Source organism: Dasypus novemcinctus, chromosome 18 (assembly GCF_030445035.2).
Source record: "Dasypus novemcinctus isolate mDasNov1 chromosome 18, mDasNov1.1.hap2, whole genome shotgun sequence".
Lineage (NCBI taxonomy): Eukaryota > Metazoa > Chordata > Mammalia > Cingulata > Dasypodidae > Dasypus > Dasypus novemcinctus.
In genome coordinates this window covers 82,492,482-82,516,536 of record NC_080690.1, presented here as the reverse complement: position 1 = coordinate 82,516,536, position 24,055 = coordinate 82,492,482, and the positions used below count along the sequence as shown (strand labels likewise).

General features: G+C 39.4%; 1 long non-coding RNA gene across 1 annotated transcript; it reads right to left on the bottom strand.

Moving 5' to 3' along the window:
* Nucleotides 1–647: 647 nt before the first annotated feature.
* On the bottom strand, nucleotides 648–14,017 carry LOC139436819 (uncharacterized). Its single transcript, XR_011646244.1, has 3 exons — nucleotides 13,622–14,017; nucleotides 12,230–12,746; nucleotides 648–1,288 (listed from the first exon to the last, which is right to left on the bottom strand). It is a non-coding gene; the product is annotated as an uncharacterized lncRNA (long non-coding RNA).
* Between the last annotated feature and the right edge of the window lie 10,038 nt (nucleotides 14,018–24,055).

Sequence of the window (24,055 nt, the reverse complement as noted above, 5' to 3'; positions counted from 1 at the left end):
GCTTTGACTGCATACAACAAGATTTGAAATGTGATAGTCTCACTATCATTCAGTTCAAAATTCTTCCTAATACTTTTGCAATTTCTTCTTGGACTCATTTAGAAGTATATTTATGAATTTATAGATTTTCATGGTTTTATAATCTTTATGTGAGTCATATCTACCCTAATTCCAGTGTATTCAAAGGACATATTTTAAATGATTTCAATGTGAAATTAATTGAGGCTTCCTTCATGACCCAACATATAACCAATTTTGGTAATATGTCCCTGTTACCCTGAAAAACTGCATTCTTTCAATGTTGGGTGTATATATATCCAACATATAAATACACACACACACATACATAACAACTAATCATATTTGATACTTGTGTTTAAATATTCTATATTCTTAAATATCTACTTGTTCTATCATCTTGTAAGCAGTAAACATTTGGTTGTTGTTTGTTTTCATCCAGGCAAAAATCTGAGTCTTTATTTGGAATAACAAGTTCATTTAAATTCAGTGACATTGCTGATATAGTTGTGTTTATAACTATTACCTTACTATTGGTTTTCTTTTATTTATTTATTTTCTTTTAAATTTTACATTAAAAAATATGAGGTCCCCATATAGCCCCCACCACACACGCCACCCCTCCCCCATTAACAAACTCCTCCTTCATTGTGGCACATCCACTGCATCCGAGGAATACATTCTGGACAACAACTGCAGCACATGCACAGTGGTCCACATTGTAGTCCACATTCTCCCCCAGTCCACCCAATGGGCCACGACAGGACACAAAATATCCAGCATCCATCCCTGCCGAATCACTTAGGACAACTCCAAATCCTGACAAATGCCCCCAAAATATATCTCTTCTTCCCTCTCTCGAACATCAGCAGCCACCGTGGCCACCCTCTCCACATCACTACTACAATTTCTTTCCTTACTAATCACAATAGTTCCCCAGCAGAATACCAGTAAGTGCACTCAAATCCATACTCTATTCTTCCATCTTGTGGACCTGGGATGGCTATGTCCAGTCACCCTCTACCTCAAGAGGGACTTTAGATTCCACATGGATGATTGCTGCAATGCACCTGTTTGCAGCTGTGGGCTCTTGGTTACCTGGTGTCCTGGTTGACCCTCTGCACCTCCGTGTCAGCTGGCCAGGGTAAGCCCAAGAAACCAGATGGTAGGATCTGCAAGTCTGCTGAGGCCCAGGGCCTGGCCATCTCATGAACAGTTCAGAGATTCAGGTCCCCTGAGTATACACCAACCCAAACACCAAACAAAGGTCCTGTAAAAGTGACAGAAGAGGCATGTGTAGAAAGGTTATATCTGAGTCCAACTCCATCACACTCAAGAACACAAACTGCAAAGTAGGGCCAAGTGACATGGCCCTGAACTCTAGAGCCATCTGACTTGACCATAGAACCTGTGGTTCACTGCAGCCCTCAGGAGAACAAGCACCTGGGTTTCCACCTACCTTGGCTGTCTCTGGTACCCTGCTGAGGCATGCATAAGCATCACCCCCTGTTGACCTCCCAACTCTTTTTTGAGGACTCTTAGCTATATAAACCCACTTGTCCTTTCCATTTACCCCTTTTTATCTAGAGTCAAAAAGTAGTTTTTAATACATGATATTACATGTATGCTGAGATATTCTGCTGTTCTAAATTGACCTCTTTGTTCATGGTCTTTTTGTAGTTACATCATCAGCTGGTGCTTGGTATAAATCCCTCAGTGCAAGGGAGGCTCATCCCCGGGAGGCATGTACAATGCTGGGGGGAAGGCAATACATCTATATGCTGAGTTTGGCTTAGAGAGTGGCCTCATTTGAGCAAACTGGAGGCTCTCAGGAGGTAGCTCTTAGGCAACCCACAGCTATAGGCCTAGTTCGTATTTCAGGCACACAGGCTTATAATCAGAGCCATCAATATCAAGGACTCATCGTTGGACCATCCATCTTTATTGGTCTTTCCCATTGCACTTGGGGGATTGTTGTTGTTCCATTGAGGAATATGATAGAGTTCCCCTGGTCAGGAATTCAGCACTCTCTCATTTGTCATTTCCACCTGAAACCATTATGAAAATACCCAAAACTTTCTATGCACCCTGTATACATGCCCTGGGGAACTCTCTCCCAACCATGTACAGCCCACCAATGACACCCCACACAAGTGCTCCTCCCCCACCATAGTTGGACCTCTCTGTAGTCCAAAACTACTTCAGAAAGGAAGCCCAATATATTGCCAGGTTCCCTTAATAGAAAAATGGAATATAGTGATGGGTTTAAAGGTTAGATATTGAATACATAGAAAATTAGAAAAGTTAAATAAAGGAAAAATAAATTGGGGTATCAAAGAAATGAAAAAATGAAAAAGCTTTGTTTTTGACATTTTGCCTTTCAATACTGCTATAGGTGTTGCCCTGTATGTACAGTGGCAAGGCAATTTCTTCCATTTCCACCTCAATGTCTATGTCCTTTCTTTTTTTTTTTTTTCCGGATTATTAAGTTTCTCTTGACATAAGTTCTGGGTCACAGTAATTCACATATACAATATATGGTACTCCCATATACCCAATATCAAACTCTTTCTACCTTCCCCAACAGTGATCTTTTAAAATGTTCATATTATATTTGCTGCAGCTAATGTACAGATATTGAAACAATAGCTTTCAAACATGGTTCCATTTGGATTTACATTGTGGTTTTTATTTTAGGCTACACAATTTTCTAATTTTTTATTATCTTATGTTTTACATTATGGTTTACATTTTGGCCTATAGAATTTTATACACTCTTGGTGTAACTTAACATAACCTATATCCATCATGGCATGATCTTGTGAAATACTTCCATTGTCCCACAGTTACCCTGATTCCATGTATTCAACACCTCTTTCCCCCTCCCCTCAGGGCCCACCATGACAATCAATCTTCATTACTTGAGGGACCATATTCAGAGATACTTGCAAAAATGTTGAGGGCTTCGCATATTTGACTGCCCTAACCAATTGGGAACTACCGATTCTCTCAAGAGATAGAATTCACTCTGTTTGAGAACATTAGTCCTCCCCAGTTTGTGGGTGTACCTTCACTCCATTGTTGGGTCTCCACCCAATGATACAATCCACTATGACAAAATGAGCACTCACACACTATCCAGAAGCTTGTGCTGTGTCAGATGCCCCCTCTTAAGCATCCCAAATTAGCAACCTTCCATATTACATTCCCTGAAGAATTTTCTCTGTACCACAATTTCAACCACATACCTGACAATCTCCCATGATCAAATGTTCCGCTCACCCTCACTCCAAATTTTTGGGCAATCTGACCCATCCTCCCATCCCTAGCACCCCTAAAGCCAATGCAGCTCCACCCAAAGTTATTCCTATGCCCCATTTTATCCCTTCCCTGAACACATACTTACTTCGAGCTTATCATAGATTTTACCCAAGTAGCTGTCAGCTCACAACCTTTCTTTAACCTCTAACTACCTTAAAGTTTATCATCCTGTCTCTAGCTCTCTGAGACAGATGGGTTTACCTTTTTCATATCAGAGAAGTCATGTAGTATTTGTCCTTGAATGCCTGGGTTGCTTCACTCAACCTAAGGTTCTCAAGATTCATCCATGTTAGCACATATTTTTGTACTATATTTGTTCTTCTAGCTGAGTAGTATTCCATTGTATGTATATACCACATTTTATTTATCCATTCATCTATTGATGGGCATTTGGGTTGATTCCAACTTTTGGCTATAGTGAATAGTGCTGCTATGATCATTGGTGTGCATATATCTGTTTGTGTCCTTGTTTTCAGATCTTTTGGGTATATACCCAGCAGTGGAATTGTTAGGTCATATGGTAAATCAATAGCCAGTATTTTTTTTTTTTTTTTTAGAAATGGCCACACTGTCCTCCTAAATGGCTGGATCTTTCCGCATTCCCACCAGCAGTGGATGAGTGTTCCCATTCCTCCACATCCTTTCCAGCACGTGTAGTCTTCTGTTTTTTTAATAGCTGCCAGTCTTATGGGAGTAAGATGGCATCACATTGTTGTTTTGGTTTGCATTTCCCTAATAGCTAGGGATTTTGTGCATTTTATTATGTACTTTTTATTCATTTGTACATCTTCTATGAAGAAGTGTCTGTTCAAAAGTTTTTCCCATTTTTTATATGGGCTATTTGTCTTTTTATTTTCAAGATATTAGAGTTCTTTATATATGCAAAATGTAAGTCTCCTATCAGATATATGGTTACCAAATATTTTCTCCCATTGTATAGGCTCTCTTTTCACTTTCCTGACAAATTCCTTTGAGGTGCAAAAGTCTTTAATTTAGAGGAAGTCCCATTTATCTATTTGTTCTTTTGCTGCTCCTGCTTTTGGTGTGAAGTTCATGAAGCTGTTTCCTATTACAAGGTCGTGTAGATGCTTCCCTACTTGCTTTCTAAGGTCTTTATGATCTTGGGTCTTATATTTAGGACTTTGATTTATCTTGAGTTGATTTCTTTATAAGGTGTAAGATGGCAATCCTCTTTCATTCTTTTATATATGGTTATGAAGTTCTCGGGGCACCATTTGTTGAAGAGGCCATTCTCTCCCAGTTGAGAGAAATGGTGGCTTTGCCAAATTCCATATGACTGTTTATAGGAGGATCTATATCAGAACCCTCAATTCGGTTCCATTGGTCTGTGTGTCTAACCTTGTGCCAGTACTGTGCTGTTTTCACTACTGTAGCTTTGTAGTATGTTTTGAAGTCAGGTAGTGTGATTCCTCTAATTTCATTTTTCTTTTTCAATATGCCTTTGGCTTTTCAGGGCCTCTTTCCTTTCCAAATATATTTCATAGTGGTTTCTCTAGTTCGTTAAAGAATGATCTATTGATTTTTATTGGGATTGCATTGAATGTGTAGATTAGTTTTGGTAGGATAGACATCTTAATAATATTTAGTCTTCCTCTTCATGAACAGGGAATAAACTTCCATTTATTTAGGTCTTCTTTGATTTCCTTGAACAATGTTGTGTAGTTTTCTGTGTATAAGAATTTTAATCTTTATTTAAATTTATTCCTAGGTATTTGATTTTTTAAAAAATTTACTATTGTGAATGGGATTTGATTGCTGATTTCCTCCTCAGATTGATCGTTATTGGTGTACAGATATGCTACTAATTTTTGTGCATTTATCTTGTAACCTGCAAATTTACTGAACTCATTTATAAGTTTTAAAAGCTTTGTTGTAGACTTCTCAGGGTTTTCTATGTATAGGATCATATCATCTACAAATAATGAAATTTTGACTCCTTATTTTCCAATTTGGATGCCTTTTATGTCTGGTTCCTGCCTCAGTGCTTGAGCAAGTATTTCTAAGACTATGTTAAATAGGAGGGGTGATAGTGGGCGTTCCTTGTCTTGTTTCTGATATTAGAGGGAAAGATTTTAGGATTTTGCCATTGTAAATGATGTTAGCTGTGGGTTTTTCATATACACTCTTTATCATGTTCAGAAAGTTTCCTTCTATTCCGATATTTTGCAGTGTTTATAGCAAGAAAATGTGCTGTATTTTGTCACATGCTTTTTCTGCATCTATAGATATAATCATGTGATTTTTTCCCTTCAATCTATTTATGTGGTTTATTACATTAATTGATCTTCTTATGTAGAACCATCCTTGAATACCAGTAATGAACCCCACATGGTCATGGTTTATAATTTGTTTAATGTGTTGTTGACTACGATTAGCAAGTGTTTTTTTGAGGATTCTGTCATCAAGATTTACTGGAAAGATTGGTCTGTAATTTTCTTTTCTTGTGGTGTCTTTGTTTGGCTTTGGTACTAGAGTAATGTTGCCATCATAGAATTTGTTAGGCAATGTTCCTTCTGTTTCAATTTTTTGGAAGAGTTCACGCAAGATTGGTGTTAGTTCTTTCCGGAATGTTTTGTAGAATTCACCTGTGAAGCCATCTGGCCTGTGGCATTTTTAAGTTGGGAGGTTTTTAATGACTGATTCTATCTCCTTACTTGTGATTGCTTTGCTGAGATGATCGACCCTCCTTCTTTTGTCAATGTAGGCTACTTATGTGTTTCTAGGAATTTGTCCATTTCCTCTGAATTGTCATTTTTGTTGGAATATAATTTTTCAAGGTATCCTTTTATGATAGTCTTTATTGCTGTGGGACCAGTGTTGATATCTCCTTTCTCATTTCTTATTTTGTGTATTTGCATCTTCTCTCTTTTTTTTCGTTGTTAATCTAGCTAGGGTTTGTCAATTTTATTGATTTTCTCCAAGAACCAGCTCATAGTTTTTTAAAAATATTTTCAAGTGCTTTCTTATTTTCTATTTCATTTAGTTCTGCTCTGATCTTTGTTCTTTCTTTCTTTCTTTTTCAGTTGGGGTTAGTTTGTTGTTTTTTAACTAATTCCTCCAAGTGTGTGTTTAGTTATTCAACGTTAGCTCTTTCTTCTTTTTTGACGTATGAATTTATGGCTATAAATTTTCCTCTCAGTACTGCTTTTGCTGCATCTGATAAGTTTGGGTATGTTGTGTTATTTTCATTAGTTTCAAGGTAGTTATTAATTTCTTCTGAGATTTCCTCCTTGACCCAATGTTTTTCTAAGACTGTGTTGTTTCTCTTCCAAATCTTGGTGCCAAATCTGGGTCTCCAACCCTTGCAGATTTCCAGCTTCATTCCAATGTGGTCTGAGAAATTATTTTGTATGATTTCTATCTTTCTGAATTCATTGAGACTTTTTCTGTGACTTAGAATTTGGTCTATCATGTAGAATGGTCCCTGTGCACTTGAGAAGAATGTATATCCTGTTGTATTTGGGTGTAATATTCTGTATATGTCTATTATGTCCAGCTCCTCAAATATATTGGTCAAAGTTTTTGTTTCTTTATTGATTCTCTGTTGAAATGTTCTGTCCAAAGTTAATAGTGGTGTACTAAAGTCCCCCAGTATAATTTCAGAGGCATCTATTTATTCACTTAATTTTTCCAGTCTTTGTCTCATGTATTTGGAGGCACCCTTGTTAGGAGCAAAAATGTTTATGATTGTTCTTTCTTCTTGAAAGACTATCATTTTCAGTAATCTGTAGTGTTCATCTTTGTCTCTCACAATTATTTTGCATTTAAAGTCTATTTTGTCTGATATTAATATAGCTACTCCTACCCTTTTTTTGTTAATGTTTGCTTTTCAGATTGCATTCCAGCCATTCACTTTCAACGTCCTGGAACCCCTGGGTCTAAGATGTGTTTCTTGTAGACAGGATTGTATGGGTCCTATTTCCTTATCAAATCTTCCAGTCTGAGTCGCTTGACACGTGAGTATAATCCATTGACATTCAATGTTATTACTTTCAGGGAATTATTTATATTAGCCATATTTTCTTTGGACTTCTGTTTGTCATATTTTGTTTGTTTTTTCTATCTCTTTTGTCTCTTTAGTTGCTCTTACACTCTCCTCCAACTCTGTCTCTCCTGTTTTTTTTATTTTCTTTCTTCCAGCAGAACGCACTTTGGTATTTCTTGAAGGGCAGGGTTCTTGTTGGCATATTCTCTTAGTTTCTGTTTATCTGTGAATATTTTGAACTCTCAATCATTTTTGAATGCTAGCTTAGCTGGATAGAGTATTCTTGGTTGAAAATTTTTATCTTTCATATTTTGACTATGTCATACCACTGCCTTCTGACCTCCATGTTTTCAGATGAGAAATCAGCACTTATTCTTATTGAACCTCCTTTGTATGTGATGGTTCTCTTTTCTCTTGCTGCTTTTAGAGTTTTCTCTTTGTCTTGAGCATTGGATAATTTGACAAGTATATGTCTTGGTGTAGGCCTGTTGGAATTTATGCTATTTGGGGTATGTTGTGCTTCCTGGACATGTGCATTCATTTCCCTCAGTAGATTTGGGAAGTTTTCAACCCTTATTTCCTCCAATACCCTGTCTGTCTCCTTACCCTTCTCTTCTCCTTCTGAGATGCCTATAATGTGTATGTTTCTGTGTTTTGCATTGTCATTCAGGTCCCTAAATCCCCTCCTGGATTTTTCTATCTTTTTATCGATCAGTTCTACTGTTTGATTTCAGATATACTGTTTTCCACATCACTAATTCTGTCCCTTGCCTCTTCCTAATTTGATATTATTTGCTGAGGGTGTATTTTTGATTTCTTGAATTGTGTTGTTCATCACCCTCATATCCGATATCTTTTTGGGTATGATTGCAATTTTTTCTGTATTCTCTCCAAGTGTTTTCTTCTTATTCTTAACCTTCCTTCATTTCATCAAATTGGTCACTAACATATGTGTTGAGAGCTTTAATTACTTATTGGAAGTTCTGCTCCTCTTCCTGGTTTTTAGTTTGTTCATTGGATTGGGGTATGTTTTTCTGATTTTTGGTTTAGTTTGTAGTTTTTTGTTGTTTTCTAGTCATCACTTTATCTTGACAGGTTTAATCAGTTCCTTAGCTTCTTTGTCTAATCTTGGGGTTTAATTAGTTGTCATTTTTGCATATGTGTTATGTCTTCTCTTTTTCACTTTGTTCTTTGTATTCTATTTTCTTATTACTGGCTAAGTTTACTTTGAAGGAAAATATTAGGGCCAGGGAAAGCAAAATGAGTAAGAAAAGGAAATTTTTAATAATAGTATTCATAATAAATGTTAACAGAAGAACCATATGAGATCTACAATAATGGATATTAGACTCATGTAAGCTGTGTAGAGTTATAACAGTTTATAGAGTACCTATAATGAAACAATCAACTTAATATTGGGAGGAATATAATATGAATTAAAAGGCCAGTGGTTTCATGTGCAAGGGAAAGAGAAAAGAAAGATAATAATATAATAATGTAAAGAGTGAATAAAGACAGAAAACAGAACAAAGGTATTAGAAATAAAAAGCCAGACTATTTGGTGACCAAACAAAGGGAAGTGGAATGTAAGAGAAACAATAGATAATGGAGGATAGAAAGTTGTAGAGGAAAGGGGATAGTATTGGTTGTCAAAATCAATACACGCAAATAAAAGGACATGGATGCTGACGAAACACAAAAAATGTGAAGTGCTCTCTTTAGCACCTAATATACATTACAAAATAAAATAAAAAGAATAGAAAAGAAAAAAAGAGAAAAATCGGGGCAAAAAAGTGGAGGAAGAAAGGAAGAGAAAGAAAAAGGGAAAAAAAGAAAAGAAAAGAAAAAGAGCCTCATGGGGATAAAGAGGAAGACAAAAACAGAAGACAATGCAGCAATAATAGCAACAACAACAACAAAAACAAAAATAAAAAAGTTTCAAGCTAGGAATCCTCTTCGTAGTTTAATAAAATGCCTAGGAATCTGACACTCCCCCTTTCTCCCTTCCTCACTTCCCCATCTCCCAGGGCAGCAGGAAAGCTGCATGAGGGGTCCAGTTGGAAATTCAAGTAGGTCGTTGTTGAACCAACTCAACACAGAAGGCAGTGACTCTTTATTTCCAGTGAAACAGCACCTACACCTCACCAGAAACCCCAAATAAGCTATTGGAAGCTTGGAAAGCATGTCTTACAGTCCCTCCCCCTTAGGTGTGCTTGGGAAGGACTAATTGATTTTCTGACTGTACCTTCTCCCAGACCATTTTCTATCCACAGTGTTTAGGTAAATTGTGATTTCTCAGAAGATTTTCCTCTCCTTTCTTCCCAAGTTCTCCCCAAGCCAGCTGATATGCTCCTCAAAGCTCAAAACAACAACAACAGCAACAAAACAGAGGTATAGGGTAATCATGGACTTCAGGTGATGCTGGATTCAGGAATGGGAAACCTGGGATATTGTGGACTCAAGGTATGTGGAGCATGGGCAATGGGGTTTAGGAGCTACAGACCTGGGAACCATGCATCCAGGAAACAGAGGGATTGAAAAGCCACCACATGACCAACAGTTTTCCAGGAATGCCATGACTTCCAGCCCTAGGGGGAAGGGTCCTGCCCACAACTTCGGACTTCTGTGTCAGAAACCCAAAATTTTACCTCTTGCAAGAACCTCTTCTGTCACTGTCTCACCAATTTGACATCCAGACACCTCCTTCCCTGCAAGCCCCTGAAACAGCCTAGTCCGGCAGGACTATGACCCTACTCAGGAGCTTCTTTGCAGGAGAGATTAGGAGGTGCGCTCAGATGCCATCTTGCCCCGCCTCCTAGAGCACTTTAAATCCTTTTCTCAACCCACCTTTTGATTGTTGCCATGCATTTTAATTTTCTATGCATTTTACTTCCTATTAGATATTAGCATTATTTTAGTAAAATTAATACTCATTTCTATTTAGCCACATATTTGTTTTATCCATTGTTCTTTATTCTATCCTTTATTTCCATGCTTCCATATGGAAATGAGATCATTTTCTCTGCCTATAGAATTCCCTTTATTATTTCATTACTGTAAGCCTGTTGGCAACAAATTCTGTGATTTTGATATTTTATCTCTGAAAGTTCTTAATTTGCCTTCATTTTTAAAGGATTTTTTGCTAGGCATAGGCTTCTAAGTTAGCATGTCTTTTCTTTAAGCACTTACAAACTGTAATTGCATTACCTTCTGACTTTCATTACTTCTGTTGAAAAGACAGCTGTCATTCCTTGCTTCTTGGATGGTAATGTCTATTTTGGAGGGATATGGGCTTACTTTTAAATATTTCTTCTTGTTTTTTTATTCTTTTTTATTTTTTATCTTTTTAAATTTTTTGCCATTTTTTCAATGTTACATTAAAAAACTATGAGGTCCCCATATACCCTCCACCCCCCTTACCCCACTCCTCCCACATCAACAACCTCTTTCATCATCATGGCATATTCATTGCATTTGGTGAACACATTTTGGAGTACTCCTGCGCCACGTGGATAGTGGTTTACATTGTAATTTGCACTCTGCCCCAGTCCACCTAGTGGGCCATGGCAGGACATACAATGTCCAACATCTGTCCCTACAATACCACCCAGGACAACTTCAAGACCTGAAAATGTCCCCACATCATATCTCTTCTTCCTTCTCCTTACTCTCAGCAGCTACCATGGCCACGCCCCCCATATCAATGCCACAATTTGATTTTGGATTTCAACCACTTTACTACGAATTTCATAACTGATTTTCTATTTATATCCCTTGTGGTTCTCAGAAGTTTTAAAGTCTGTGGCTTGATGAACCATTGACTGAAATCCTAATTTCAGTTGTATATTCCTAATTCTGAAATTCCCATTTGATTCTTTTGTTTAATTCTAAATCTCTGGTGAAATTATCATTTCACTTATGATTTTTTTCTTCTATTTTTGTGAGCATATCAATCGTAGCTATTTTAAAGTATTTATCTCATCACTACAATACCAGGAATACCTGGGCTTGTTTCTATAGTTTGATTTTGTTTTCTCTCTGGTTTTTCAGTCATACAGTCCTTTCAGTTGGCATGCCTGTTAATGTTTTCATTAAATACCATGTATTAAGTATTTAAAAAACAATATGGGCTCTGGATAATGTTATCTTCCTTCAAAGATGGGTCATCCTTTCCTTTTCTAGGCCAACAAAGTCAGGGGAAATCACTTTGATATAATCATGGACTGTGCTCTCTAGAGACTAGGTTGTAGATTTTGCAAGGCTGCACTTATATGTGAATTTCTCTCTCTTCCTAGAGTGGAGGCCTCCAGATGTGCCAACTGAGATTCTGGGGTGTCCCCTGCTAGCTCCTTTCGCTTGGCTTTTTAAAATCCCCATGCCCGCCTCTCTCACTGGCTCCATTGTATTTCTACTTGTGTCTGATCATTGTCTGCTCATCTTCTTTAGGATGCACTGGGAACAAACCTGGAACTTCCCATGTGGGAAGTGGGTACCCAACCACTTGAGTCATATTCACTCCCTGCTCATTGCATCACCTCGTTGCATCTGTTAATCTTCATTAGGAGACACTGGTAACCAAACCTGGGACTTCCCATGTGAGAGGCAAGTGCCAAACTGCTTAAGCCTCATCCACTCCCTTGCTTGGCTTCTTAACTTCTTACCCTAAATGCAATTCATGGAAGTAGTGTCTTGGGCTCAGTTCTGCACTCCTTCCTTCTCTTCAGAAATATTTCATTCAAGTCTCTAATTCTTGCCTTTCTAGCCCTGTGAGACTGTTGAAAGCTTTGCTTGTTTCTGTGCCTTCTAGTGCCCTCTTTCATTCCCAGCCTCTTTCTCCATACCCAGAATCAACAAAAGTCCTAAGGAAAAAGAAAAACAGCTCACCTCTCTGCATATTTCCCATTTCTCCAAGAATTGTCTTCTTTCATCCTGGTTGCCTCAGCAGTTCTCTCATGGCTTCAAATATTTGTATACATTATCCAGCTCTTCCAGATATTCTCCATGGGGGTGTGATTTAATACTCCATTGTACCCAGAAGTGGAAGCCACCTTCCCTCTTCTTTTGATAACTCTAATATGCCTTTGAAAAAACACTTCTCCCCAACTCTCAGCCAATTTTTCTAGTAGAGTATACAACCTTGCTCCAATGAGGAACATATGTTCCATGCTTACAACATGGAGGAAACAAGCTGGTCCAGCCACTTGATCACATTATTTGGTTCAGGAATGGACATTCTACCCAAACCATGTGAACAAGAACACAGTTCCTGCAGTCGTTTTGGAACATCTGGGAAAGAGAAAGTCTTTACTTTTTTATTCTTTCCCTGCTGGTTTCACTCGGAGATATGAATGTAAGTCTGGAGTTTCTGGAATCATCCAAACCCTCTGAGGAAAGCACCTTCCTGAGAATGAAGTGAGAAGCAAAGGCAAAAAATAGAAAGAGGTGTATTTCTGTTGATACTGCTCAGATTTCACAATCAGACAAACTGGAAGCCTTCTTGGGGCCTTTCCTGTTAGATGAACCAGTACAATTATTTTCTTGTTTGTTCATTGAAGCTTTTTTGAGCTTAGTTTCTGTTTCTTGCATCCCAAAGTGACCTAACACAGATTTATCACCAAAGGATAAATTCTAATTCCTCATCCAGTCTTAGAGATTTTCATGATCTTGCCTCTGCCTGACTCTCTAGCTCACCCGCCACTAAGACTCCATGTTTTTTTCACTGCTTCTAGTTCTCTGAGCACACAATTTAACTGGGGAGACAAGGAGGGCAAGAAAGTAAATTGTGGGCTCAGGGAACTGTAAGCCAAAGAGAGTGTCCTTTGTCTTAAATGTTCTTTTACTTATTCATCTTTCAAACAATCCTCAAAAAAATTTGTCATCTCCTCCACGATGTGTTTCTGACTTGAAGTTCATTCCAGTCTGGATTGGATGCCCCTCCCCAAGCCAATCAGAATGCTTTAACAAAATGAACTTCTTTCTGTTCCTCCAGTATGCCAAAACCATTCCCACCCTCAGAACCTCTCTACTCACTGGACTGTTCCACTGATTGAACACTCTTCCCGCATCTTCTGAGGTCTAGCTTCTTCATATCCTTCAGGTTGCACCTCGCATTTCACCCCCAGACACCTTCTCTTACATCAGTTAAAGAGACAGCTTTTGGCTTTGATGCCACCCTGTGCTATTTCCTTCCTCAACACATATGATTCTACTGTGCTGTTGTGGGTTGAATTATGTCCCTTAGAAAAGATTCATGGAAACCCAATCCCTGATACTTACAAATGTGACCTAATGTGGATATGGAGTCTTTGCAGATACGATCAAGTCAAGATGAGGTCCTTCTGGAGTAGGGTGGTCTGTAAATCCAATGACTGGTGTCCTCATGAGAAGGGAAATTTGGACACAGAGACACAGACTCAGAGGGAAGAACCATGTATGCTTGGGGCAGAGACTGGATTTGGCTGCCACAAGCTGAGGAAGCTAAAAGAAGCAAAGAAGAATCTTCCTGCACAGACTTTGTTTTTTCAAAATTAAAAAATCTGCTTAAAGCCACCTACTTTGTAGTGATTCATTATGGGAGTCTTAAAAAATTAATGTATATGGGTTGGGGAATATGCGTTATAAGTTTTAATCTAATGAGAGATGGGGGTTTTAACCAAACTGTGCTACATTTTTTCTTTGAAAGCAATGCTTTCTAATGTCTGGAAAAACATCTGCTTTGTGGCTATACCAGGTTCTACCCAACCATTAGAATGAACAGACAATTAAATTGCCAAATTTCCACCATTATAAGTCATATAGATATGAAAGTCTATGTCCATAAATTTCTAATTTCTCTCTCCTGTGATTATTTAATATTCCTAAGAGTGGAATTATTGGATACTTTTTAAAGCTCTTATTGCATACTGCTTTCTAGAAAGATTGACATATAATGACTCTCACCAGTAAAAACAGTTCCTTTTTCCCCCTCACTTTAAGTTTTTTTAAATGATCATGATATAAAATCAACACATGTGTGTAGATTTATGTAATTACTTACAATCAGGACACAGAATGGTTCCACCCTGCCAAAAAATTTTCCTTCATGATATCTTTTTATTCACATTCTTACCTTATCACTAACCGCTGAGAACTGCTGACCTGTTTTCCATCACAATAGCATTATCTTTTAAGGAATGTCTAATAAATTGGATCATAAAGTTGATAATCTGGGGCTACACTTTAAACAACAAAAGAAAATGAAAACCTATAAAACTTTGAGGTTTCTTTGAGGTTGCTGCTAGGGGTGGGTGGGAGAGTGTTTGATGGTCAACAGAAACAGCAACTGGGAAAATAAAATTGTTTTCCACTCAGACCTCAGTACGTGGAGTCTCCCTGAAACCTGCGGGTAGTATGAAATGGGCAGGTGCTTTGAAGGTCTTCGAGCATGAGGAGCAGGACATTGTCCTTCAGGAATCCCAGGCCAGGTGCTGACGCTCTGAGCCTGATGGGGGGAATCCCCTCTCTAGCATTATTGTAACAAGAAGGAAGATATCACTCCTGTCCTCCCAATGGGAAGAGACAGGGCTCAAGAGTCTCCGTTCCATGCATGTACCTGCTTCTTTGCAGTCACAGGTCTCTTCTGAGTGGAAGGAGGAGCAGGAGAAGAGGAAAGAGAAGGAGGAGGAGGGGAAGAAAAAGAACAAAGGGAAGCGACAGGTGAGAAGATGACGAAGAGGAAAAAGAAAGAAAAAGGGATAGTGAGGGGAAGAGAAAGAGAAGGAAGGAAGGGAGGGAGGAAAAAAACAAAATAAATAATCAGTAAATTATGAAATGGTTGACAAAACATTTTTTTCCCAAGGTATTGGGGCTGGAGATTGAATCTGGGACTTCATACATGAGAAGCCAGTACTCAAATAATGAGAGACATCAGGTTCCCTAAGTTGGTTTTATCGTTTGTTTTGCTTCTGGCTTGCTCTTTGTTTTTTCAGGAGGTATCAGGAAGTGAAGTTCACAACTCCCATGTGGGATGTGGGCGCTCAACTGCTTGAGCCACATCTGTTTCCCAGCTTTTTAAACAAGGCTACTGCAATGCGTCAGATGAAGATGAAGGGAATGTAGCTGGCTACCTAGTCATCCTATGAGGCCGGACATGCTCCTGCTCATGGCCTTCACACATGTGTTCCTTCACCCATATGTCCTCATGGCTCGCTCCTTCACTCCTTTGAGTCTGTGCTCAGTTGTTACCCTCTAAAACACTGCCAGCCTCTTCCACACTGTCTTTGCCTACTCTAGCACCTTCACAGCACTTACTAGAATTTAGTCTACCTCTATTCATGTCCCTCTGTTCCAATAAGGGACAGATTTTTGTCTGTGTTATTCTCTATTATATCCCCAACACCTAAAAAAGGCCAGGCACAGTGTAAGCACACATTAATATTTATTGGATGAATGAATACATTTTAACCATTGATGATGGTGACAAGAAAGAGAGTAAATCTGATGATACCTAAAGGTTCTAGCAGCATTAATAAAAAACCATTAACTCTATTTCAGTGCACAGGAGGGACAACAAAACCAAACAGCATATCAAAATATAATAAAGAGGGTTACCTGTTTAGAATGCTCGGAGGGGAGGGTCTGATGCAGGACGGGCTCCTGGGGAATGTCTAAATGCTCATTCTGCCAGAGTGGGTGACACCATGGGGTAGAAACCCAAGTAGTGAGAGTGGGGGTGGACCCACATCCTGGGGAGGACTAATGCCATCAAATAGAGGGAACTGTATCCCTCGAGAGAAAGGGTGGCTCCCAGGGCATTGGGGCAGTTGAGCAAGTTAGGCCCTGAACACTATTCCATCTATATCTGGAAGTGGCTCCTCAGGAAACGGAGGTTGGCTGTCACTGTGGGCACCAAGGTGGAAGGGAAAATGGACGTTAAATGTGTGGAACCAAGGTAAATGGGGGGTAAGAGAGGAGTTTCTTGAGAGTACACAAGGATGGATATAAAACATGTAATATTACATCATAACATATAGGAGATGACAGACTGATAATGTAAACCATAATGTAAAACATGGGATAACTAAGAATGTAAAGAACTGTGTATCCTAAAGTATGCACCATAATGTAAGCACAGATGTCACCTTCTTAGAAAGCTAATGTCTCAGACTCTGTACATCACGTTAAGTAAATATGATGTGAATAGGGTGTAAGAGTATCGCTGTGGAAGGAAAAAGGTTTTGTGGTGGATGTATGGGAGTGCTGTATATTATATATATGCATTGCTGTGGTCTAGGACTCCTGTGAAGAGAAGCTGAATAATTAGGGAAAAAAAAAAAAAAGAAAAAGATAGGATATAGAATTTTTTCAAGTCAACATTCTTTATCTAAGTTCTTTATCTAACTTTATCCAAGTTCTTTATCTAACCTTTAAACCCATCGCTATATGCCATTCCCTAGTAAGGGACCATGACATTATATTGGGCTTCAAATTTCGGGGAGTTCTGGATCACAGAGTGTTTCTTCAAAAATGGCAATGGAGGGATACTGGTATGGGATGCCAATGACAGGTGATATATGGCTGACAGGGAGCTGTACAGAACATATGTCCAGGGTGCATGGTAATGTTTGGATATACTCATAGTGGCAACAATTAAAAACCACAGCAGGGGGGGTACTGGGGTCCTGGCCAGTGGTGCCCTGTCATGGTCCCTAGGGGAGCAGCGACAGTCTCCCAGGTATAGCGGCGGGGACTGGGAGGGAGTGAGGGTTCAACAGTGAGCCCCTGATGCTAATGACTATGCTTGTGAGCTGATAAGCCTAAAATAAGAACAAGGCCTAGAGCAACATTGTGCCTGGGAATTTCCTCCTGTCAGCCTTCATGTTACTCAAATGTGGCCGGTCTCGAAGCCAAACTCACCATGTAAATGCAATGCCTTCCCTCCAGCGTGGGACATAACACCCGGGGATGAGTCTCCCTGGCAACGAGGGACCACTATCAACTACCAACTGATGATGCAACTGGAAAATGACCTTAAATTGAAGGTTCAATGCGGATCAGCAGAATATCCCAGTCTACATAAAATAACATGACTTTAAAATGCTGTTTGACCTAAAGTAAGGGGGAAATGGAAAGGAGAAATGAGTTTATATGGCTACGAGTTTCTAAAAAAGAGTCTGGAGGCTGGCAGAAGGATTGCCCTCATGCACAACTGAGCAGAGTCAGAGAGACAGATAAAGCAGATGCAACCCCCAGATATTGATTCCTTTGAGGGCTAAAGAGACCCATGGAAGTTATGGTCATGGCCGATGGGGTTAACTACCAGGTCAGATGGCCCCTCTTTGGAAATGGTGTTTATGTGTGATGAATCTGGACTCAGATGGGATCTTCCTTCATAAGACTTTCATGCTAATGTGCTGGAGGTGCAGTTAATGTTGGGGTTTAAGATATATTTAGGGGATTTGAATCTCTGGACTGACAATGTGATAGCCAGGTCCTGAGCCTCAACAGACTCCAGCACCTACAATCTGATTTATTGGACTTACCACACTCAGCTAAGATGGAGTTGAAGAAGGACAACCACCACACCATGGAGCCTAGACTGATTACAACTGAAAGTGGGAGGATTGCATCCAGCATCCATGTGGAATCTGAGCCTCCTCTTAACATAGAGGAGCAATGGACACAACCAATCCAATGTCCACATAGAAGAGGTGGCATTGGATTGGGAAAAGTGGACATGGTGGCTGATGGGTATGGGGAAAGGCAGGAAGAGATGAGAGGTGGAGGCGTCTTTGGTACATGGAGCTGCCCTGGATGGTGCTTCAGAGGCAATCACCAGACATTGTAAATCCTCACAGGGCCTACTGGATGGAATGGAGGAGAGTATGGGCCATGATGTGGACCATTGACTATGAGGTGCAGAGGTGCCCAAAGATGTACTTACCAAATCCAATGGATGTGTCATGATGATGGGAATGAGTGTTGCTGGGGGGGTAGAGGCGGGGTGGGGGGGTGGGGTTGAATGGGACCTCACATATATATTTTTAATGTAATATTATTACAAAGTCAATAAAAAAAATAAAAAAATAAAAAAAACAAAAAAAAAAACAAAAAACCAAACAGCACAGTAATCAGACTTATTACTTAACACTTGAATACTCAGCAAACCTAAGGAAGGAATGCAATTGAATTTCGAAAGGCAGCATGAGAAATGACCCAGATTAACAGGCTCTATAAGTTCAGCCAAAGTCCCCATTCCTCTGGAAAATCCTGCAAATTTCAACCCACCTTTTTCCTCTCCCACGCTCTCCTTGCTCCTTCTTCATGCCTCCATTCGTTGTGCCCTAGGACCATCTCTACTTGGCTGCCTCCCCCATCAGACTGCATGCTCATGCAGAGGAATAACCATGTCAGACTCCTCATCTGGGTCTCCACCATTCTGCATGTGTCCTGGCACATCACTGGGATTTCTGCCAAATAACATTCCCACCCAGGTCCCAGGTCATGAATGGGGTGGGACATTTACCTAGGATCTCTGAAGCTCCCATCAAAAAGACCAGGGAAGTGTGGCCCAGGAGACAAGACAAGGCCAGGGTCACACCACGTGTCCAGAATGTTGAGTCCAAGGGACCATGAGAGGTGAGGCCATAAGTAGGGGGAAATAATCAAAAGATCAGAAGATGAGCAGAATCGAGCAAAGGAAAGCAGAGCCCAAAGTGGACCATGGCGAGCACCACGGGTCTAGGGCACTGAGGAAGGTGAGACCACCAAGAAGAGAGAGATCAGCATTTAGTCTCAAGTCTTACACTGCACCAAGTAGGCCCCCTGGTCAGTCAGAGGACAGCAGAGGTGGCGGCACTACTGGAGATGAGGCAATCAACCTGGCTCATGGTTTGATTGAAGACACAGTTTCACTTACTCAGTTGGCCTCTCTGACAAGTATTTATGGAGTATCTATTACATGTTAGATAGTGAGCAAGGTATTGAAGATACATTGGAAGGGCAGGGCAAGGTGACATCTGTGTGAGTGCACCTCATAAATTTTCCTGCAAAGAATTGGCTTTGTAGGGCCAGAGTCCTGCTGGACTGGGCTGTTTTGGGTGCTTGCAGGGCAGAATGTGTCTGGATGTCGATTTGGTGAGACAATAACAGAATAGATTCTTGCAAGAGGTGGAATTTTGGGTTTCTGATATGGAGGTCAGAAGTTGTAGGCAGAACCCCTTCCACTAGGGATGGTGGCCCAGCCGTGGCGATCCCTGAAATTTTTGTTGTGCTGCAGTGTTCCCAAACCCAGAGCAGGCTGTTTCAGGGGCTTGCAGGGCAGGATGTATCTGGATGTTGATTTGGTGAGACAGTGACAGAAGAGATTCTTGTGAGAGGTGGAATTTTAGGTTTCTGACACAGAGGTCAGAAGTTCTGGGAGGGAACCCTTCCCCTAGGGCTAACGGCCCACCCCGGTAATCCCTGTAAACCTTGTTGTGCTGTGGTGTTCCCAAACTCAGTGTTAACCAGATACATGGTTCCCAGGTCTGTATCCCTTAAACCCTGTTAGCTCATGCTCCAGAGACTCATACACCTTGAGTCTGCAATATCACGGACTTCCCATTACTGAATTCACCATGCCTTGAAGTCCATCTGAGATCCCTGATTACCCTAGCCCTCTGTGTTTTGTGTTTTATTTATTTTTCTCCTTGAGCTTGGAGGAGTATACCAGCTGACATGGGGAGAGTCTGGGAAGCAAGGAGAGGCAAATCTGCTAAGGAAGCCCAGGTTACCTAAATGTCCTGGGATAGGAAAATTGGCTTGGGAGAAGATGGACTCAGAAAATCAATTAGACTTCCCCTAGCACATCTAAGGTTGGAGGGACTATAAGAGGTGCTATCCAAGCTTCCAATAGAATATTAGGGATTTCTCATGAGGTGTAGGTGCTCTCACACTGGAAATAAAAAGGCATAATCTTCTCTGTTGACTTGGTTCAACAGGGACCCACTTGAACCTCTTATTGGACCTCTCAGGCAGCTTTCCTACTGCCCTGGGAGAGAGAGAAGGGAAGAAGGGAGGAAGGGGGAAGGATAGATACCTAAGCATTTTATATAACTGCAAAGGGGATTGCTAGCTTGAAACGTTGAATCTTTTTTTGTGTGTGTGTGGTTGCTAAAATTTCATTATATCCTGGTCTTTTCTCCCCCTTTATCCCCTAAGGTCCTTTTTCATTTATTTAGTTTTTTTCTCTTTCTCTTTTACTTGCTTGTTGTCCCCCCCCCCCCCATTTTCCTTGCCCTCCTTTTTCTCTTCTTTCATTTTTTCTTTTCTCTTTTTTCTTTTTTCTTTTATTTTATTTATATAATTGGTGCTGCAGGGAATGCTTAACATTTGCTGTGCTTCCTCATCCTCCATTTCCTCTTTTCTGTGTGTATTGATTTCAGGCACCTGAACAATCCCCTTCCCCTACATCTATCTATCCTCCATCATCTACTGTTTCTTTTACATTCCACCTCCCTTTCTTTTGCCCCAAATTGACTGACTTTTTTTATTTCCAATACAGTTTTTTCTCTTTTCTCTCTTTTAACCACTCTTGATATTATCGTCTGTCTTTTCCTTTCTTTCTCTCATGAAAACAATTGGCTTTTAATTAATTCTATATTCCTCCCCATATTTAGTTGACTTCTCATTATAGGTACTCTACTTACTGCTGTAACTCTACACAACTTACATGAGTCTAATATCCATTCCCCTAGATCTCACATTGTTGCTCTGTTAACATTTATTATCAATACTACTTTATACATTTTCTTTTCTTACTCATTTTGCTTTTCCTGGCCCTAATATTTTCCTTCAAATTGAACTTAGCCAGCAACAAGAAAATAGAGGAAGAAGAACAAAGTGACAAAGAGAAGATATAACACTTATTCATGAACAACAACTAATTAATCCCCAAGACTAGACAAAGCAGCAAAGGAACTGATTAAACCCATCAAGATAAAATGATGACCAGACAGCAACAAAAAACTACAAAGCAAACTAATAATCAGGAAAACATGGCCGAATCCAATGAAAAAAATAAAAACCAGGAAGAGGAGCAGAATATTGGACAAGCAATTAAAGATCTCAAAATATATATTAGATACCAACTTAATGAAGTAAAGGAAGAGATTAACAATATGAAGAAAACACTTGGAGAGAATACAGAAGAAATTACAGACATACACAAGAAGATAACAGAAATGATGATGATGAACAACACTGTTCAAGAAATCAGAAATAGACTCTCAGCAAAAAGCAGCAGATTAGAAGAGGAAGAGGAGAGAATTAGCGACATGGAAGACAGTACATCTGAGATCAAACAGATAGTAGAACTGATTGATAAAAAGATAGAAAAAAATCCACCTGGGATTTAGGGACCTGAATGACAATGCAAAACACACAAACATACGTATTACAGGCATCCCAGAGGAAAAAAGGGGGCAAAATGGGTGTTGGAGCAAATAATGACTGAAAACTTCACAAATCTCCTCAGGAGATGGATGTACATGTCCAGGAAGCCCAACACACCCAAACCCCATAAATCCCAACAGGCCCACCCCAAGACATATACTTGTCAAATTATCCAATGCTCAAGACAAAGAGAAAATTCTAAAAGAAGCAAGAGAAAAGAGAACCATCACATACAAGGGAGGCTCCATAAGATTAAGTGCTGATTTCTCATCTGAAACCATGGAGGCAAGAAAGCAGTGGTATGATATAGTCAAGGTATGAAAAGAAAAAAATTTCCAACCAAGAATACCCAGCTAAGCTAGCATTAAAAAATGATGGAGAGTTCAAAATATTCACAGATAAACCGAAATTAAAAGAGTATGCCAACAAAAAACCTGCCCTTCAAGAAGAACTAAAGGGAGTTCTGCAGGAAGAAAGAAAAAAACAGGAGAGGCAGAGATGGAGGAGAGTGTAAGAGCAAGAAAAAGACAAAAAGAGAAGAAAACACACAAACAAAATATGACAAACACAAGTCCAAACAAAATATGGCTAAAATAAATAATTCCTTGAAAGTAATAACACTGAATGCCAACGGATTAAAATCACCTGTCAAAAGATTCAGACTGGAAGATTGGATAAGGAAATAGGACCTATCTATATGCTGTCAACAAGAAAGACATCTCAGACCCAGGGATTCATGGAGGTTGAAAGCCAATGGCTGTAAACAATCTTACAAGCAAACAATTACCAAAAAAAAAAAAAAAAAAAAAGCAACAGTAGCTATATTAATGTCACAAAAAATAGACTTTAAATGCAAAGCAATTGTGAGAGACAGAGATGGATACTACATATTAGAGAAAGGGATAATCTCAAGAAGAATGAACAGTCATAAATATTTATGCCCCTTACAAGGGCACATCGAAATATGTGAGGCAAACACTGGAAAAACTAAGTGAAGGAATAGGTGCCTCTACAAATGCAGTGGGGGACTTTAATACACCACTATTAACTTTGAACAGAACATCTGAAAAGAGAATCAATAAAGAAACAAAAACTTTGAACATTGTATTAGAGGAGCTGGACCTAATAGACATATACAGATCATTATACCCAAATACATCTGGATATACATTTTTCTCAAGTGCACAAGTCTCATTCTCCAAGATAGACCATATGCTAGGCCACAAAGAAAGGCTCAATGAATTCAGAAAGATCAAAATCATGCAAAATAATATCTCTGACCACAGTGGAGTGAAGTTGGAAACCTGCAAGGGCCAGAGGCTCAGATTTCACACCAAGATATGGAAATTAAACACCACACTCTTAGAAAAACAGTGGGTCAAAGAGGAAATCTCAAAAGAAATTAATAACTACCTTGAAACTAATGAAAATAAAACAACATACCCAAGCTTATGGGATGCAGCAAAAGCAGTACTGAGAGGGAAATATATAGCCATAAAATCATACATCAAAAAAGAAGGAAGAGCAAAAATTGAAGAACTACTTGCACATTTGTTGGAAATAGTAAAACAACAACAAAGTATCCCCACAGGAATAAGAAAAAAAGAAATTACGAAGATAAGAGCAGAACTAAGTGAAATAGAAAATAAGAAAGCACTTGAAAAGATCAACAAAACCAAGAGCTGGTTCTTTGAGAAGATCAACAAAATTGACAAACCCTTAGCTAGACTCACAAAGGAAAAATGAGAGAAGATGCAAATATGCAAAATAAGAAATGAGAAAGGAGGTATCACCACTGACCCCACAGAAATGAAGACTATCATAAGTGGATACTTTGAAAAACTATATTCCAACAAAGTTGACAATTCAGAGGAAATGGACAAATTCCTAGAAACACATAAGAAGCCTATATTGATGAAAGAAGAAATTGACGATTTCAACAAACCAATCACAAGTAAAGAGATAGAATCAGTTATTGAAAACCTCCCAACTAAGAAGAGCCCTGGGCTAGACAGCTTCACAGGTGAATTCTACAAAACTTCCAGAAAGAATTAATGCCAATCTTGCTGAAACTTTTCCAAAAAATCAAAACAGAAAGAACATTATCTAACTCATTCTATGATGCCAACAGCACACTAGAACCAAAGCCAAACAAAGACACCACAAGAAAAGAAAATTACAGACCAATTTCTCTAATGAACCTAGATGCTAAAATCATCAACAAGAGTCACTGTGGCTGCAGCCAGCAGGCCTGGGTCCATGCCAGCCCGCAGGCAGAGCATCCTCATCTCGCCGGCC